The following is a 13,238-nucleotide window of genomic DNA, read 5'->3' as shown; positions in this document are numbered from 1 at the left end:
TAGATCTTATAGGCATACTTTGTTGTCAAGATTAGTAGAATACTATTTCCCGTATTTCTGCCTAAGCTTAAAGCTTGCTGTATCTTAATCTGGTCTTATCCTATACTTATAGTATCCCACATTTTTAGTAAGGATATATATATATATATATATATATATATATATATATATATATATATATATATATATTTGCTCACCACTATTACTACTATAGTATATGTTCGCTATTTATAATTACTAGTATAGTATACACCTGCTATCTATTAGTATCATTATTATACTTTTTGCAATTTTTGAATATTTGAATATATAATTCATTACAAGATATTATGTCATTATATGGCATTTAATAAATGACTACCCAGTTCTTAGCATCTCTTCCTCTCCTCCCCCCCCCCCCTTCTTTTTCCTTCTCCCCCCTTCTCTATTTTATTTCTCTTTCCCCATTTTTCTTTTCTTTTCTTTCTACCCCCTGCCCCCCCCCCCCCACCGTCCCCTCTTTCCCCTCTTTTCCTCCCCCCTCCCTTTTTTCTTCCTACCTCATTTTTTTTTTTTTTAGTCAATAATTACTATGGCTACTATATTATACATGCCCCCATAGTTGACTGATTTATATCGGCCTCCTTCCTTAGTTGCTGCCACCAGATGTACTCTCGGTTGATAGGGGTGCTTTTTTGGAAGCGCAATGTCATCAACATGATTATATATCATAAATACTGTATGTTTTTCTTTGTGATTCAATTGTATTTTTCGTTTATCCATTTAGTTAGTCCTCTCCCTGCTCCTGAAGAAGTGCAAGGCGCGCAACATGTAGAGCCCAGGACACCTGATTCATCTACACCTGTTACATAGCCTTTTTCTGGACTTTAATATGATGATGGAATGATTTATTATCATCTCTAAGCTTCTGTATTTGTATCCAGCGTGTACAGTATGAATTATTTAATAGTTTTGTATTGACTCTTCTAATGGGGATATTTTTAATGTTTTTTGTTATATGTTTAATAAACTTTTACATATGTAATACTCAGTGAGTTGTGCCTAAAAAGTCGAAGCCTCCTTCAATTTTGTATATTCCAATGGCAAAATGTTGGTGGTACCGACAGAAGAACATTTCCCCATGTTTGGTGTCAGTGAGAAGACTGCCCTATCATTTGCATTAATGTAATGAGAACAACCTTCAGCATTGGTGTCAGTGGTCACTTACCTTGCTGGTTCCTGCACACTGACTGGTCAGATGATGCTTGTAGTGGAACTTTGCAGGTACTTTTGTGCAGGAGATCACACTACCCAGCTCTGCTGGTATAGGCGCAATATGTTCTGTATTGTATAGTGTTTCAGTGCCCAGCTCCTGCTGCCATTCTGCAGACAGGGATTTGAGGTGATCACTGAGAAGGTCCAGGGACCTGGGCCTTCTCATTTCAGAAGCGTAATGCCGCGTACACACGGTCAGACTTTTCAGCTACAAAAGTCCGACAGCCTGTCCGACAGACTTTCGACGGACTTTCGACGGACTTTCGACGGACTTGCGGCGGACTTGCGGCAGACTTTCTAACGAACAGACTTGCCTACACACGATCACACAAAAGTCCGTCGAATTCTTACGTGATGACGTACACCGGACTAAAATAAGGAAGTTGATAGCCAGTAGCCAATAGCTGCCCTAGCGTGGGTTTTTGTCCGTCAGACTAGCATACAGACGAGCGGATTTTTCGACCGGACTCGAGTCCGTCGGAAAGATTTGAAGCATGTTTCAAATCTAAAGTCCGTCGGATTTGAGGCTGAAAAAGTCCGTTGAAAGTCCGGAGAAGCCCACACACGATCGGATTACCAGCCAGCTTTAGTCCGTCAGCGTCCGTTGGACTTTTGTAGCTGAAAAGTCCGACCGTGTGTACGCGGCATAAGACTACATCAGTAGATTTTCTCTTGAATGCATAGTTCACCTTTTGCAAAAATGTAATAAATGCACCCAAATAATACAATAAAGCATACATTTGATACATTTTGCATACAAGCCTGCACAGCATTTCAATCACAATTAGTGCTTTGTGGGTGCAATGCACAGGCTTCTGAAATGTTTACCCCCAGCTGCAGATCCATATAGAGGCACAGACCTTCTGTTACAGGATTGAAGGGAGGTCTACAAGTGCAGTTATGTCACTACCCTGATGCTGTGCTGATCTGTGAGTCCCTATGCTATGGTGGCAGATGGTACTTGTGGTCTTCCCATTTACAGATCCCTATGAATGAATGATATTCCACTCACACAGCCGTGCTAAAAAAAATACAAATCTCTGCAGGGAGAAGCACCCAGTGATTCAGCTAAGTGGGCCTTAGTGGGGTGCGGCTTGAGAATGTTGGGTTGGGGCATGTAATCAGGTTTTATGTTGCACCCTAAATATGGGTTTAGCATGAAATATCATATGAACTATGATGGACTATGCAATTTACAATATTTCATTCTTGAGAAAGGGTTCAAAAATATTTTATAAATTCAGCTATAATTACATAGGAACCTAGAAAGTGAGACCTAATAAGTCAACTACAATTGTATGCTTCAAGCAGGGTTAAAGGGCAAATTGTTTAGTAGCAAGGATTTATATATTTGATTAATTTCTAGTTCAGATGTTATAGATCTGTTTTAGAGCTCCTATTCAGCTATTATCTAAAATCCCAATATTCTTCTCTATGTTCTACACATAATAGTAATTCAGATACACAGATAGATAGTTACTAATCCCAGAGAGACATTTTTAAGTGTACAAAACCTAATTAACGAATTTAGCAGGGGCTGTAAAAGACCAGTTGATCAATTAAAACCTATTTACTTTTTCTGTGTGCTTCTTGAACATCCTTTTCACCCTATGTCTGTTTTATTTTTCTTGAGATTTGAGATTTCTTGAGATTTTAGCTCACATCTATCTGTTAAATACACTGTAGTTCTGGCGTTTTTTAGCACTCAAATAGTAGATAAGTGTTTTGATAGCCGCGTCTTTTTATGTTGTGTAGTTCCAGATATATTTTTTATTCTGTTATACAAGTTAATGCGTGTGCATGCTATGCTTGTATACAATACACTGCATTCATTAATAAAACACAAAAAAGAAAAATCATAATTTACCAAACATGCACTGCAGTTAAATAAATCACTGTAATTTAAAACAAAATATTCAACAGGAACATGTACCTGCAGTATTATTATTATTATACAGGATTTATATAGCGCCGACAGTTTACGCAGCACTTTACAACATTAGGGCAGACAGTACAAGTACAATACAAATCAATACAGGAGGAATCAGAGGGCCCTGCTTGTTAGACATTACAATTTAGGAGGGAGGGTCCAGTTATACAAAAGGGTAATAGCTGTGGGGGATGAGCTAATGGAGAAAATAGTGCAGTTGTTAGATGGAGGCAGGATAGGCTTCTCTGAAGAGGAAAGTTTTCAGGGATCGCCTAAAAGTGGATAAATTTGGAGACAGTCTGACAGATTGGGGTAGGGAATTCCAGAGGATGGGCGAGGCTGGGGAGAAGTCCTGGAGGCGGATATGGGAGGAGGTGATGAGGGAGCTAGAGAGCAGGAGGTCTTGGGAGGAATGGCGATTAGGTTGGTATTTTGAGACTAGGTTAGTGATGTAGCTGGGGGCAGAGTTGTGGATGGCTTTGTAACTTATTGTTAGTATTTTGAATTTAATTTGTTTGGCTAGTGGTAGCCAATGGAGGGATTGGCAGAGAGGGGTAGCAGACACTGAGCGGTTTGTAAGGTGGATGAGTCTGGCAGCAGCATTCATGATGGACTGAAGGGGGATAGTCTATTTAAAGGTAAGCCAATGAGGAGTGAGTTGCAGTAGTCAAGGCGAGAACCAGGGAGTGAATCAGGAGCTTTGTGGTTTCATTGGTTAGAAAGGGACGTAGTTTAGAGATGTTGCAGCGGTTGAGGCGGCAAGCTTTGGAAAGTGATTGGATGTGGGGCTGAAAGGAGAGTTCAGAGTCCAGGATAACACCTAGCACCCTGACGTGTGGGGACGGGTGGATGGTTTTGCCATTGCTCTTGACAGAGAAGTCAGGGGAAGAGGCACGTGGGGGAGGAAATATTATAAGCTCGGTTTTGGACAAGTTGAGTTTGAGGAAGTGGTGTGACATCCATACAGATATGTCAGTTAGTAAGTTAGTGATGCGTGAGGAGACTGATGGAGTGAGTTGAGGGGTGGAGAGATAGATTTGTGTGTCATCAGCATAAAAATTATATTAAAAGCCGTGAGAGACTATCAGCTGACCCAGGGAAGAGGTGTAGATTGAAAATAAAAGAGGTCCAAGAACAGAACCTTGGGGGACCCCGACAGAGAAGGGAAGAGGAGTGGAGGAAGTAGAATTGTAAGTGACACTGAAGGTGCGTTGGGATAGGTAGGATGAGAGCCACTGAAGAGCACAGTCACGGAGACCGGGGGAGTAAAGTTTTTTGAGGAGGATGGGGTGGTCAACCGTGTCAAAGGCAGCTGAAAGATCCAGAAGTAGGAGTACAGAATAGTGTCCATTGTTTTTTGCAGTTAGTAGGTCATTTGTGAGTTTTAAAAGAGCAGTTTCTGTGGAGTGTTGAGGGCGAAATCCAGATTGAAGGGGATCAAGAAGGTTGTTTTTAATGAGGTGGTCGCTCAGTTGGTTGTAGACCAGGCGTTCAAGGAGTTTAGAGGAAAAGGGGAGCAAGGAGATAGGGCGTAGGTTGTTAAGATTGGTATGCCCCGTACACACGGTCGGACTTTGTTCGGACATTCCGACAACGAAATCCTAGCATTTTTTCCGACGGATGTTGGCTCAAACTTGTCTTGCATACACACGGTCACACAAAGTTGTTGGAAAATCCGATCGTTCTAAACGCGGTGACGTAAAACACGTACGTCGGGACTATAAACGGGGCAGTGGCCAATAGCTTTCATCTCTTTATTTATTCTGAGCATGCGTGGCACTTTGTCCGTCGGATTTGTGTACACACGATCGGAATTTCCGACAACGGATTTTGTTCTCGGAAAATTTTATATCCTGCTCTCAAACTTTGTGTGTTGGAAAATCCAATGGAAAATGTGTGATGGAGCCCACACACGGTCAGAATTTCCGACAACAAGGTCCTATCACACATTTTCCATCGGAAAATCCGACCGTGTGTACAGGGCAGTAGGGTCCAAGGACGGCTTTTTAAGTATGGGGGTGACCAGTGTTTTAGAGAAGTGGGGAAGATGCCAGAGGTGAGGGAGAGATTGAAGATGTGGGTTAGATATAGTAGGATGGGGTCAGAGGGTGACTGTAGCATTTGAGAGGGAATAGGGTCCAGGGGACAGGTGGTTAGGTGGGCGGTAGAAAGGAATTTAGCAACTTCGTCTGTAGTAGCAGATTTGAATAGGGGTAGTGTCAGTTGTACCTGTTGACATGAAGTCTTATCTGGGGGAGACACCTGTAGAGTGGAGATTTCATTGCGGATTGTATCAATCTTGTTTTTGAAGTGATTAGCGATTTCCTGGGCAGTGAGTAAGTCAGTGGGTGGAGGCGGTGGAGGACAAAGTAGAGAGTTGAAATGCAGTAAATGTTTGATGAATGTCACATTAAAGCAGAGTTCCACCTAAAAATGGAACTTCAACTTATCTGGTTCCCCCCCCCCCCGTGTCACATTTGGCACCTTTCAGGGGGGAGGGGGGAGCAGATACCTGTCTAATACAGATAATTGCTCCCACTTCTGGCCAAAGATCGCCGCAGAATCCGTGGCGATCTACGCCATGTCCAGCCCCTCCTCTGTCCCCCTCGACGCTGTCTTCTGGGAGACGCACAGGTCCCAGAAGACAGTAGGGATCAGTCAGAAAACGCAGCACGACTCATGCATGCGCAGTAGGGAAACAGGCTGTGAACCCTCAACGTTTCACTTCCTGATTCCCTTACTTAAGATGGCGGCACCTCCACCCGGAGCTGAGGGATGGGTCGGCTTCGGGTCAGGACATCGCGGGCACCCTGGACAGGTAAGTGTACTTATTTTAAAAGTCAGCAGCTACAGTATTTGTAGCTGCTGACCTTTAAAAAACAAATTTCCGGAAGAACTCCACTTTAACCTTTGTATAAATAAACCTTATAATTTCTCTATTCACTGTGATATATTGCATGTGTAATTTTTCACAACGATCTTTATTTTTTGCCCTTTAATTGTTATTTTTTTGTAGCATTGTTGGCTCTCTCTAAAACAACTGCTGAATGAATTCTACCTATGATCTATAATTTTAGAGTTCTGTATGTTTTAGGTTGGTAAAAAATGCTGTATGGCCTACTGCCATTACTGCATGTGTGAGTTTTCAAATAATTTTTCAATCTCTGTCTTTTTAAATCTGTTGGCTTAAAAATGTTAATTTTTGTAAGCAATATGTCAAAGATAATTAGCTGAACAATATTTTTACCATTATTTTTGTAGTACTGCCTAAGCAAATAAAAACAAAAATATGTACAGAACCACTTACATACCATCTAAAGATGCTGTATAAGATTACAACAAATGTTGGAAAGTTCTGAAAACAAATCTGCAATTTCTTTTTGTACTGTCCCTGGGGGTTGATTTACTAAAGAAGCAGAAAATGTTCACATTTCCAAGTGACTGTCCACTGAGCTTAATTACCAAGGTGAAGCTATGTTCACATAGAATACTTTTTCATGTGTAAAGGGAATGCTTGTGCATGATTGGTTGATTGAAATGATCAAAGTCTCATCTTCACCTTGTGTGACCATAAACAAACATACATGCATAAATAAATCAACCCCTAGTAACAACAATTAGCACAAATTTCTAGAGTCAGGATTGGGGGGGGGGGTTTCGCACTTACCTCCCAAACAACAGTAGCTCAAACCTAACCCTACTGCACACAGCATGGAGAAACATTTTGCATGGATTTGCTTATTAAATAATTTTCATTCTACATGGACCAAGCCTAGTTAAAGTCCCCAAATAACATGTTTACAGCAATATGTTGATAGCATATCATGTTGATAGCATATGGTTTCTGTAGCTTGTTAACCATGATGGGCCCCCCCAACCCCCCCCCCCCCTTTCACCCAAGCCACGGGCTTCCAATTTTGGGAGGGTGTCTATGGACATCCTCCAAGAACCCTGCCTCCCATGCATCCCCTGAGACGTGCATCCAGCGCAATCACAGCAGCTCTTTACCATGTGATCAGCTGATCACATGTAAACAGACTTGTTGGTTATCGGCAGCCCTTTCCTCCCATGCTGTGTCTGTGTGAGGAAAGGAGAGGCAACAATGTCAGTAAATTGTTTACACTGATAATTAGTGCCCTGATCATCAGTGCAGCCTATCAGTGCCACCTTTCAGTGCTCATCAATGCTGCCTATTAGTGCCCATCAATGCTGCCTATCAGTGCTCATCAATGCCACCCATCAGTGCCCATCAGTTCTGCCTATCAGTGCCACCTATCATCGCTCATCAATGCTGTCTATCAGTGCTCATCAATGCCGCCTATCAGTGCCCATCAGTGCCACCTCAATGGAGCTTATCAGTGCTCATCAATCCCACCTATCAGTGCCCATCAGTGCCACCTATCTGTGCTCATCAATGCCGCCTATCAGTGCTCATCAATGCCGCCTATCAGTGCCCATTAGTGCCTCCTATCAGTGCTCATCAGTGCTGCCTATCAGTGCTCATCAATGCCACCCATCAGTGCCCATCAGTTCTGCCTATCAGTGCCACCTATCATCGCTCATCAATGCTGTCTATCAGTGCTCATCAATGCCGCCTATCAGTGCCCATCAGTGCCACCTCAATGGTGTCTATCTGTGCCACCTATCAGTGCTCAATGCCTATCAGTACTTCCTTTCAGTGCTCATCAATGCCACCCATCAGTGTCACCTATCAGTGCTCATCAATGCTGCCTATCAGTGCAGCTTATCAGTGCTGCCTATCAGTGCTCATCAATGCCGCCTATCAGTGCCACCTATCATTGCTCATCAATGCTGCCTACCAGTGCAGCTTATCAGTGCTTCCTAGCAGTGCCTATCAGTGCTGCCTATCAGTGTCACCTATCAGTGCTTATCAATGCTGCCTATCAGTGCCCACCAGTGCAGCCTATGAGTGCTGCCTATCAGTGCCACCTATCATTGCTCATCGATGCTTCCTACCAGTGCAGCTTATCAGTGCTGCCTATCAGTGCCCATCAGTGCTGCCTATCAGTGCTCATCAATGCTGCCTATCAGTGCCACCTATCATTGCCGTCTACCAGTGGAGCTTATCAGTGCTCATCAATCCCACCTATCAGTGCCCATCAGTGCCACCTATCTGTGCTCATCAATGCCGCCTATCAGTGCTCATCAATGCCGCCTATCAGTGCCCATTAGTGCCTCCTATCAGTGCTCATCAGTGCTGCCTATCAGTGCTCATCAATGCCGCCTATCAGTGCTCATCAATGCCGCCTATCAGTGCTCATCAATGCCGCCTATCAGTGCTCATTAGTGCCACCTATCAGTGCCCATTAGTGCCTTCTATCAATGCTCATCAGTGCTGCCTATCTGTGCTCATGAATGCCACCTGTCTCCTCAGCATGGCTCTGAGCAGAGAGCGTCTCTCTCATACAGCTCAGAACCGGTGTTCTATCGAATACTGCCATCTGTCCAATGCATTTTAATGACTTTGTATGCATTTCCAGCCCCTTGAAGTACTGTAGATCCTTTCAAAGACCACAACAAGGACACCAATGTAGGAAATCAATTCTGAATGACCAAAGCAAAAATGCATGATGAACAAAAACTTGTATTAAAGCATCATAAATGCACTGAATTGCACCACAACGCAAAAAACAAAAAAAAAACAAACACACAAGAACATGTAACCGCTTATAATTGGATGTTAAAAAAATCACTGAAAAAAATGAACAAACGTGGACATTGGATTAGATCTGACTTAAAACTTAAAGTTTATCTGGGCTTTAGGGTTTGTTCCCACCATGTGTATGACCTGGATCAACACAGGTCACTGCAAAGGCATAGAAAACAGTTAACAGATTGCGGCACTAAACACTGTTATGTCAATCATAGAAGTACTCCATTAAGCAGTATATCCACCTATGTGACCTCATGACATAACGCCAGAGCATGTAAGAAAAAGCAGATAAAAACAAACAGCTCCCACAATAATAGGAATTTTCATATCTCTGGTTGCAATTTGTCGTTTCAAAAGCTCTGTAATTTGGATTACGTCTAGGCAAAAAAAAATAGTAGTGCAGCTTTGTAGTGCAAATTTGTCCATGTTTTATGCTTTTAAAAATGCTGCATGTACAGTAACACAGAAACAAGGAGGGATAATAGAAATGAAGATATGAGTAGGGGTTCTGTAAACCAGCAGGGAGGAGGTAGCCAGGGATTATGGCACTGCTTAGGATTTTAGTGCAAAAGAGGCACTGTGTTGTCATACCACACATGAAGTTAGTGGTTCACTGGATTTCCGGAAGATCAACAAGTATTACCCAGAAATCAAACTTGATTTAACAGGAATGACTCCTGTGCACATTTTTTTGTAAGATACACAACACATAGTGCTTTTCATAAATGCGTGATTATGTGTCCCCAGTTGGAAGCCTGTAAAATTCTCCTACTGTTAAATATGCCAAAACAAGTTATCTATGAGCAGTGAAGCAAATTGTAACCCCAAAATAGTAAGCCAGGACTGCTTGTAAAAAGTATGATGATATACATCCCAATGGACAAGGTCGAGTAAATAGAATTAGTAGTGATGAGACAAATGTACCTGGGTTTGGTTTGGGGTACATTTGTTGAACCTTACCTAAGCTCAAATGCTGAATCTGAACTCCCTTGAAATCGATGGGTGCTGAATCTTAGAAATCATAAATGACTGTTTTCTTGGCAGATAGGTAAGAGATTGTAAAACAAGGTAGTGGTGGTGGGGGCACTGCCCAGGGGAACATGTACCAAAGCAAAGAAAAAACCCTACACAAGAACAAAAATGGCATAAGGTTCCCCCTAAACATATATACCAGGCATTATTCTAGATGAGAGTCTAGTGTAGATGTCAAATGGGCACCATGCAAAAAAAACAAGAAAAAAAATGAGACCCATACAGCCCATCCCCTCTTGAACTATACTAGGCCACATGTCCTCAACCCGGGGAGGGTATCTTGCTAAAGAGAGCCTATGTCGATAAGGACAAGGCCTTCTTATCCTCAACCGGTAGTTGTGGAGGTCTGCTGGTGATGGGCTTATCCGAGTCTGGAAAGTCCCTTTGAAATAAAGGGGCCCCAGATTTTGAGGTGCCTCCCACATGAGTAAGGGGTACATAGTAAAAAAATGTAATGTAAATAAACGCACAGACACACTTTGATAACTCCTTTATTAAAAATAAATGAATAAAAATCCCCCAAAATGTCCTCCCATATTGTAAATCTGTCAAAAATCATTGGGTCCAGTGATGTAGATCTCCTAGATTGTAAGCTCTAACAAGTAGGGCTCCCGATTCCTACTGTATACAAAATGTATTGTAATTGTACTGTCTGCTCTTATGTTGTAAAGCGCTGTGTAAACTGTTGGCGCTATATAAATCGTGTATAATAATTATAGATCCGCATCAGTCATGATAAATGATGCCCAATGATGCCCAAAAGCATGCTGACTTCCACCACGATTTACTCCTAATAACTTCAAATGACAGATCCCTAGCTGACAGCTGAATGTAAACAGAGTGGTAGAGTGTCCCATTTGATATAAATAAGGAAAGTATGGACATTACCAGGTTAATTTTTGGTCAATTACTTCACCTGGGATATGCACAAATTTTTTGAGTATAGCCTCATGTAATCGAGAGTAATAATTTGTTAAAAACGTACCATCATCCAAATTAATATACAAAGGCAAGGAAGAGTGGGAACACGGGGACAGTGGCTGATGTTGGCCCAAGCGTGCTCCCACCCTGGAAAAGACTGGACTATATCGGTACAGATAAATAGCTGGTTTAGCTGGTTGCAGCACATATTCACCTAGATATAGGGTAAGCCACTTCTTTATTTACCTCTTATGTTGTTTTTTCTACATGCTGTATTATGATTGTCGTCTGCATATTGTCTGCATTATTATGTATTATTTTTCCATAGATTGGTCCTCCTGAGGAAGCGGTAATACCGCGAAACTAGTCGAGAACCAGACCATTCTATACCCTGTAATAACAGATGTCTCTTGGGCAATTCCGAGCCTCTGTTTTTGCAATTTTAACAAGTACACTATGTAATTTCTCTGTTTTTGTAATAAATCCTTTTACCTAACTGTTCATTGTTATTTATCTGTACCGATATAGTCCAGTCTTTTCCAGGGTGGGAGCACGCTTGGGCCAACATCAGCCACTGTCCCCGTGTTCCCACTCTTCCTTGCCTTCACCTGGGATATGTTTGTTGCGTGGGGTTGCACACATGTTTTGCTTTTTTTGCATGGGGGTTTACCTTGAAATCTAGGGTCTTTTGAACATGGGATTCCCTTTTAAAATCAATACCAGACCTTAAACACTTCAATACAGGGTACTTATACACGCAGACCAATTTTCAGCTTTCAGCACTCTCACATTTTGAATGACAATTGTGCGGTCATGCGACGCTGTACTCAAAATTTTTATAATTTTTTCCCACAAATAGAGCTTTCTTTTGGTGGTATTTGATCAGCTCTGGGGTTTTTATTTTTGCGCTACAAATAAAAAAAGACAAACATTTTGAAAAAAAAAAAGTTTTTCTTCATTTCTGTTACAAAACTTTGTAAATAATAAATAATAAGTATGTTTTCTCCTTCACTGATGGCCACTGATGAGGCTGCACTGACGGGCACTGATGAAGCAGTACTGATTGGCACTGATGAGGTGGCACTGATGAGGTGGCACTTATATGCAGCACTGATAGGCAGAACTGATAAGCAGCACGGACGAGTACTGATAGGTGGTACTGATATACAGCACTGATGGGCACTGATAGGTGGTACTGATGGGCACTCATAGGCAACACTGATGGGCACTCATAGGTGGCACTGATGGGCACTGATAGGTGGCACTAATGGGCACTCATAGGTGGCACTGGTGGGCACTGATAGATGGCACTGATAGGCAGCACTGATCAGAGGCACTGGCAGGCATCACTGATGGGCACAGAGTGCCATCCCTAATGGGCAATGATTACCATCCCTGGTGGGCTCTAGTGGGCTTACCTGGTGGTCATGGGTGGGCATTCCTGGTGGCCATGGGTGGGCATCCCTGGTGGCCATGGGTGGGCAACTCTGGTGGCCATGCCTATCTGTGCTCATGAATGCCACCTGTCTCCTCAGCATGGCTCTGAGTGGAGAGCATCCTTGGGAGGGCTGCACTGATAATCAATCAGTGCAGACCCCCCCTGTCAGGAGAGCAGCCGATCGGCTCTCCTCTACTCACGGCTGTCAGAGCAAGTAGAGGAAAAGCCGATACACAGCTGATCACGTGGTAAAGAGCCTCCATCAGAGGCTCTTTACCTAGAGCGGAGATGCGGTGTGTCAGACTGACACACCATGATCGCCGCGCTGCGCGCCCCCGCAGGCACGCATTCGTGGCTTATTCTGCTGGATGCTATATGACGCCCAGTCAGGATAACTGAACCACTTTTCGGCTGTCATTCTGCTATAGGCCGGGCAGGAAGTGGTTAAAGGTCTGGTATAAATTTTGTGAGGGACCCCATATAATTTTTTTTAATCTGTCAGACACTATCAGTGCCCTTTGTTTTCATTCATGAGTCAGCCAGGAAGATCCAAGGGGGGCAGGAATACACGACTGGTTTCCAGGAAGTTGGCAGCCACCAGCTCTCCAACAACCAGTCTGAGCAGGAGCTGTCATTGCTAAATGTTTCACTAAATGTTTCACTTCCGAATGCAGCCAGAAGTTCAGCCATTCTCCAAATATATGCATTTTAGACTGGAGATGGGTTCAGGCTAAATCTAAACATTCAATTATATGAGGAGCAAGCTCTATTTTTTAAATTCCCCTACATATGAATGGATGTTGGAAGTACCAACTTTAGCTAACTTTTTAATTTAGTAAGGGTCAATTAACACTGTACTGCACACAGCAATACACATCTTTTCGAGCATTAAGCACAATATGACCCATGCATTAAAACATGCGCCGATGTGCATTATGATGTGCATTGATATTCAATAAAAATTGCTTTGCATTGTATGTTGAAAATGT

Source organism: Aquarana catesbeiana, linkage group LG02, assembly GCF_042186555.1.
Source record: "Aquarana catesbeiana isolate 2022-GZ linkage group LG02, ASM4218655v1, whole genome shotgun sequence".
In the NCBI taxonomy this organism is placed as follows: Eukaryota; Metazoa; Chordata; class Amphibia; order Anura; family Ranidae; genus Aquarana; species Aquarana catesbeiana.
This window is presented reverse-complemented; position numbering follows the sequence as displayed.